Raw genomic sequence first — 7,578 nt, 5'->3', positions numbered from 1 at the left:
ACATGGCTCGCATAGAATACAACCCCTAGATGTTTCCGTCTATGGTCCATTGAAAGCAGCCTATAAACAAGAATGTAATCTTTTTATAAAGAATCAATTGGGAAAAAAGATAACACAAAATGATCTCGCTTCACTGTTCAGAAAAGCTTTTCAAAAAATAGCAACCATTCCAAAAGCTGAAGCAGGTTTTGCTGCTACAGGAATATATCCTTTAAACCCCGACGTATTTACAGACGAAGATTTTGTGGCTGCTGAAATTTTAAATAGTAACGAAGTTGTAGTTTCGACAGAAGAAGTAAGAGACCGGGATAACAAGACACCAGAAGCCCAAATCATATTAGATGAATCAATAACACATGACCCACCAACTCATTCTCAGACCATTTTATCTAAATCACCATCTCTTATTGATGTAATTGAACCAGTCTCAACAAATAATACACCAATAATTTCCGCATTTGAGCAGCCGAGCAATATTTATACAAACCCCATTCCTTCTACCTCAGGAAGTGGTAATACTATCACAGTTAGGGATCTTCTGCCACTGCCAAGTAAGTCGATGGAAAAGACAAAAAATATACTATCTCGCAAGCAGCATGCATCAGTCCTGACAGGAACTCCTAACAAACAAGCATTGATTGAGAAAGAAAACAGAAAAATTTTAAAAGAGAAAAAACTTAAAATAAAACCTGAAAAAAGACAATTAAAAGAAAAGGAAAATCGATCGAAGTGAAAAAGGCTAAAAGAAGAGTGCTTCAAGACAAAAACAAGCGTAATGATAGTACATCGGACTCGGAAATAGAAATGACAGACTTACGTGAAGATGAAGACACTGATGCTGATGATGATTATGAAAATAAATGTATCATTTGCGATGATTATGGGCAAAATAACGAGCTGTGGTATAGATGTGTACTGTGTGGCCTCTGGGCACATGCTGAATGCTCTGGTTGTGACTCTCCAGAGGGTTATATCTGTGACTTATGCCATAACAAACCTTGACCGGTATTATCAACCGACTGACTGGTTTTACCCTCCGTGGTGTCGAATACCAGTCAAAGTAGTTTTTTTTTTAAGACTAATTATGCCAAAATTGTTTCAGTTATTGATCTCAATTAATGTGATTTAGTTAGAAGATTACCTAAAGTTTTGTTATCGATAAGATTAATAAAGGAATATTGATTATTATTTGATTTGTGATTATTTCTCCTTAAGCGACCGGTAATACCCATTCTTACCCTACTATTATAAAGGCGAAAGTTTGTATGGATGTATGGATGTTTGTTACTCTTTCACGCAAAAACTACTGAACCGATTACCATGAAATTTGGTATGTAGGTAGCTGAAGACCTAGAATAACACATAGGCTACTTTTTATCCCAGAGTTCCCGCGGGATTGATAGGGTTTCCATGCGGACGAAGTCGCGGGCGGCCTCTAGTTATTTATAAATAAAACGTGCACGTAACGTACCTTTATTTTACCTCGGACGTTTCGAATCATGTTACAATGATCCGTGGCCACTGACCGACATCATTGTAACATGATTCGAAACGTCCGAGATAAAATAAAGGTACGTTACGTGCGTGTAGTATTTATAAAATAATAGTATGATGCAACGCGAAAGTTTAAATTCGCGGCCTCTGTGGCGCAGCGGTTAGTGCGCTTGTCTGTGTCAAAGGAGGTCCCGGGTTCGAATCCCGGCCAGGGCATGATGAGAAACGAACTTTCTCTGATTGGCTTGGGTCTTGGTTGTTTATCTATATAAGTATTTATTATTAAATATAGTATCGTAGAGTTAGTATCTCGTAACACGAGTCCCGTGTATAATGTTGTATGTAGGTACACGTTAAAAAAAAATTTCTACCTACATACTATCAGTTACCATTTAATTTTAGATTGAGTTAACCTCAAAATTAGTTAGTTACTTGTCATGAGATTAACTCAACGTTACTTTAATTAATAATAAGAAAAACATTTGTACCTTTATAGATAATAATCCAAGATCCATGCCAAACGGACTAAGTTTTCTATACCAGTCAGGGCCGGGATTTGAATCCGTGACCTTCCGTGTCACAGACAAGCGCGCTAAAAAAATGAAACAAGTGTTACAAAAATAAAAAATCTTTTCCTTAATCTCGAAGGAATCATTTTGAAACGTTGTTTTTAATACTCACGACGGGCACAGCCGACGTATTTTTATTCAGCCCGCCGATGTGTTTATATTAAATTGTTTTTACCAAGCTAGCGAAATGAGGGATATGTTTTTTACGCGTATTTTTCTCGACTCTAGTTTACGGTGATTATCAAAACGCCTAATTTGATAAATAACTATTTATTCGGTGGTAGTTTTTTTACCGTTAGTCGCTGAATTTCGAAGCTTTTTTTTTAATCTACAGTGCGCTTATGAGTGACACTGTTCAGCCGAAACTGTTCATTCCAATAATGAAAAGTTTTTACGTTTATTTCTTGAAGTACAGTCGACAAGTTCTTCCTCCTGGGGTTAGATTTTTCAAGACTGTTAGCTTTGCTTGACGTGATAGTAGGTATGTATTGAAAGAAATTCTTCCTACGAAAAAATAATTAAAAGGCATTAATTATTGAATCAAATGATCTAAAATTTGATAGCTATGTAAACTATCAAATCTTTTCATGGCTTTTTCCTTAAAGATCATAAATTCTTACTGGATTTGTCTGAAATTTCATGATAATAATAATTTATGGTGAAATTTAACAGTAAATTATCATGGATTAAAATTTATTGACGCGTCAATATCTATATGGTGTTATTAAATGTATTACTATCTATAATTGCATCGTAAAAAATATTTAAAAATTACATTTAATATTTATTTGGTTGTAAATTTTTATGTAAATTTTGGAGGAAATGATAATCTAGTATTTAATCCCATGTCTGAAAATAGGGTGTTTTAAAATTACAGCAAAAAATATCTAACTGATTTTAAAAATCATCAAATGTTCAAATTCAAACTTTTCAAATTCAAACTTTTATTTGCTTAATATGAGTACAACAAGGTCTTAAATATTATGTATAACAGATCTTCATATTTACCCTTTCGGATGTTGCAAACATTTTTTATGTATTAGTAGACGTACTAACTTATACATAGAGGTACTTCTTAGTAGGTATCACATTATAATTGTTGTTGTATATAATATGTTTTTCACGACTGAAAAATATGTTTGATGAAATTTTATTTATAATCTCAAGAAAATTTTTTTTTCCTGTTTTGGAGTTGATCGAAGATTTTTTTTAACCGACTTCAAGAAAAGAGAATTCTCTATTCCACATTTTTTTGTACGAGTATATATTTTTTTTTTGTATTTGCATAAGCTTTCTTTCATTGAGAAATATCATATATAAAGTTTTAAAGAAAAATTTTCTAAAACACTGTGCCGTGTGGTTCCCGGCAATACATTATACCACTCCATCTTTTACTCATGGATTTCGTAAAAGGCGACTAAATGATAGGGTAATAAACTTGGGATTCTTCTTCTAAGCGATGGCCTAGCAACCTGTCTCTATTTGAATCTCAATTCCATTATAAAGAGATACGCAAGGGATATGAGACGTGTCAGAATGAACTAAAAGTTCATTTTCTTAACATTATGATTGTGTAAATCACCTGCTTCTGAATCACAAAGTTTTCAGTTTGTAAACATGGAAAATTATGTTTTATTTTATTATTTTATAATGAAAATATAGTAAGTAAGTAGATATCATTTATTTATCTATCAGATAATCTGAGTTGATTGACTTGTCTGTTTGTCTGTATGTCTGTGTTGTTACTTTGCGGAAGTCAAAGATACATACACACGGCACTCATATATATTATATACTAGCTATGCCCGCGACTTCGTCCGCGTGGAATAGTTATTATGGGCATCATTGAAGCCCTCAAGGGTGAATAATTTCCCGCGTTTTTTTTCACATTTTCTATTATTTCTTCGCCCCTAATAGTTGCAGCGTGATGTAATATAGCCTTAAGCCTTCCTCCATAAATGGTATATTCAACACAAAAAGAATTTTTCAATCTGAACCAGTATTTCCAGAGATAAGCGCGTTCAAACAAACAAACAAACAAACTCTTCAGCTTTATAATATTAGTATAGATAAGTAGAATATAACCAAAGTTTCGTCTTGTATTGTGCGATAAAGTAAGCTACAGGATAAGCTATGCAACCCTCGTAGAATGTCACGCGCGACGCCGATTTTACCGCGTGAAAAAGCTATCGCTGTTTCGCTTTTTATTATCACGTGAAACGGGACAGCTATAGTTTTTCGCGCTTGCCATTCTATGGAGTCCGAATTTATATACACGTTGTTAACAAAGCAAATATTATTATGCAAACGTGCTCATTTTGCTGGGGAACTTTCATATTGAAATTTAAATTTAACGTCAACGATGTCTCTCATCTTTTAGTTCCATACAAATATGCATAAATAGACTGAAGGATACTAAAAAGATTCTTAATCCTACTACTATTATAAAGGCGAAAGTTTGTATGGATGTATGGATGTTTGTTACTCTTTCACGCAAAAACTACTGAACCGATTACCATGAAATTTGGTATGTAGGTAGCTGAAGACCCAGAATAACACATAGGCTACTTTTTATCTCAGAGTTCCCGCGGGATTGATAGGGTTTCCATGCGGACGAAGTCGCGGGCGGCCTCTAGTAATATTATAAATGCGAAAGTTTGTCCTACTACTATTATAAAGGCGAAAGTTTGTATGGATGTTTGTTACTCTTTCACGCAAATACTACTGAACCGATTACGATGTATTTTGGTATGTAGGTAGCTGAAGACCCAGAATAACATATAGGCTACTTTTTATCCCGGAGTTCCTGTGGGATTGATTCCACGATTTTTTTTTCATAAGTTTACGAATATACGGTTTTATATCTAACTGAAGTAAATTCATTAGATTAAACTTTATATTTAAAATGCTTAAGGGATAGGCTTATAAACTTGGCATTCTTCATATAGCCGTTGGGAGCAACCTGTCACTATTTGAATCTCAATTCTATCATTAAGCCAAACAGCAGCAGAACGTGGCCCTTAAAATTTTCAAGACTGCTGGCTCTGTCTACCCCGCAAGGAATATAGACGTGACAATATGTACGTATATTTAAACTTGTCTGGCGCTGGGCTTCCCCGCCCGTGTAAAATTTCAGAAAAAATAAGTCTAGTGATATTTGAGTTTATTCGTTACAAACATACAAAAATACAAAACTTTTCTCTTCATTATTAATGTGGACGTGGACGGTGAAATTGAGATTCAGATAGTGACAGGTTTTCAGACCAGATTATTTCGATTTCCTTTAGTTGTCCTTTACGACATACATATACGGGAAAGCGATAGAATGTTCCTATTTTAACACGCCAGAAACAAAGAGCAAAGCTGGATAATTCCCAGATATATGATACGAGGTAAATTGGGTTATACCATAGACTTGTAAATTTTCATAAGACTAAAGAAGTGGCATTTGCATCTTAATACTTACTGAGTTTTTTGATGGAAAGTTTTATTGATTATAAAGGCTTACTTTGGAATACTGAACTTATTATTAATTTTTTTTATATACATATTTATATTTTAAGTATTTTCATAATCTGCGGGTGTTATAGGCTGTGCATGCAACGCGGCCGAAGCCGGTTGCCTTTTCTATAGTTACAAAATTCAATGTGACATTTCTATTGCCTTCATTGTTCCGATATCTATGGGTTATACAAACGTTAATTAAATCTACCGCGAGTCGTGTGAATGATCTTGTTAAATGGATTAAATGACTCCGGCTGATTGTTTCACTGTGTTAATGTTATAGATGTGAGAATGTGTTTGTTTGTCTTTGTCGTGTAGAAATACACGCGGAGGATGGATTTTGATTGATACTATTGGCAAAATTAAACTAAGCAGTTATTTATTTTTTTACATACATACATATGGTCACGTTTATATCCCTTGCGGGGTAGACAGAGCCAACAGTCTTGAAAAGACTGAATGGCCACGTTCAGCTATTTGGCTTAACGATAGAATTGAGATTCAACTAGTGTCAGGTTGCTAGCCCATCGCCTAAAAAATAATCCCAAGTTTGTAAGCCTATCCCTTAGTCGCCTTTTACGACATCCATAGGAAAGAGATGGAGTGGTCCTATTCTTTTTTGTATTGGTGCCGGGAGCCACGCGACAAATTATATTTTTATTTAAAACTTTATTGCACAAAAAAAATTAACAAAATGCGGACTTAATGCTGTTTGGCATTCTCTACCAGTCAACCAGCTGACCAAACAGAAAAACTTTAAGTTGGTGGTGCGATAAAGTGCACATGCATACTGACAAATACATACATTACAAAAAAAATGCATAAATACATACAAGATACATAAAATACATATACATACATAAAATAAGGTCTTAGGATTAATAAGTTAACCATTTTTGCCTGTTTGCCTGGAAGAGATTCCATTGCCTTAACATAAGTTTAGGATAAATTTATTGTTATAATTTTATTTGCAATAAACGGTATTCTTTCTATCTATCTATTTTTTTACTGTATGAAAACTGAAGAGAGCAGTGCAGTGTTAAGATCACATCAGATATGAATACTACTCTCAACCAACAAAGTCCAGTATAGACCATTATCAACTCGGTCTAGACTGAAGTTGGACAGACAGCCGCCTAGTTCCTGTCAGGTGCACAATGCACGGCACGCCTATACATTGACTACTTGCGTCATGGATAACAGATAATCATGGATATTGGAAAAAAGAAAAAATGACTCCAGATTGTATTTTACTATAGGACGCACGCAGCCCAAGTAAACAAGTAATCTCGTTAATTCGCGCTCTTGAGGAGAATTTGAGAGATTCTTAATTTGTGTAGTATTGTATTTAATCAGCGCCACCTAGTGGTAACGCGATGGCACTAATGAAACTCCATACAAAACTCGCGTTTACTTGCTCGACACGTTTGACCGAGTAAAACTCGCGCTAACCTTTCAGATCGTATTTTACTATAGAACGCCCGCAGCCCCGCCCGCGCTTAAACAAATAATCTCGTTAATTGCCGTTCTCGTGGTAATTTTGAGAGATCCTATCTTTATACAATGTGTACATATGTTATTATACTATTTGACAAAATATTTGTATTGGTATCATTCAGATATATGTATTTATTCACTATTTTTTTTAATGTGGACACTGTTCATTCTTCCACGATTAAGATTTGTGAGTTCTATTTTGTAAATTGACATCTGGTGAAAATGCTGCAGTGTAGTTTGTTCCTCAGTTTCTTCTACACATTCGCTTAGAGAGCAGTAGTAGATATAATAAGACTTAGTTATGTTAACGTCAATTAGTGATACCGTGTATCTTAATTAGTAAATGAATCTATTCTATACTTAGTGCATCCCAAGACCACATAAGGATCGACATATCAAATTTCAAGTTTCTAGACCCTGTGTTTTGGGCTGTGCGATGTCTGTCAGTCAGTCATTCGCTTAGTAACGGAAGAAAATATATACCTATAGATTGGTTGGGGAGATTAAGGAAGGA

This window comes from Amyelois transitella, chromosome 10 (assembly GCF_032362555.1).
Source record: "Amyelois transitella isolate CPQ chromosome 10, ilAmyTran1.1, whole genome shotgun sequence".
Taxonomy (NCBI): Eukaryota; Metazoa; Arthropoda; class Insecta; order Lepidoptera; family Pyralidae; genus Amyelois; species Amyelois transitella.
This window is presented reverse-complemented; position numbering follows the sequence as displayed.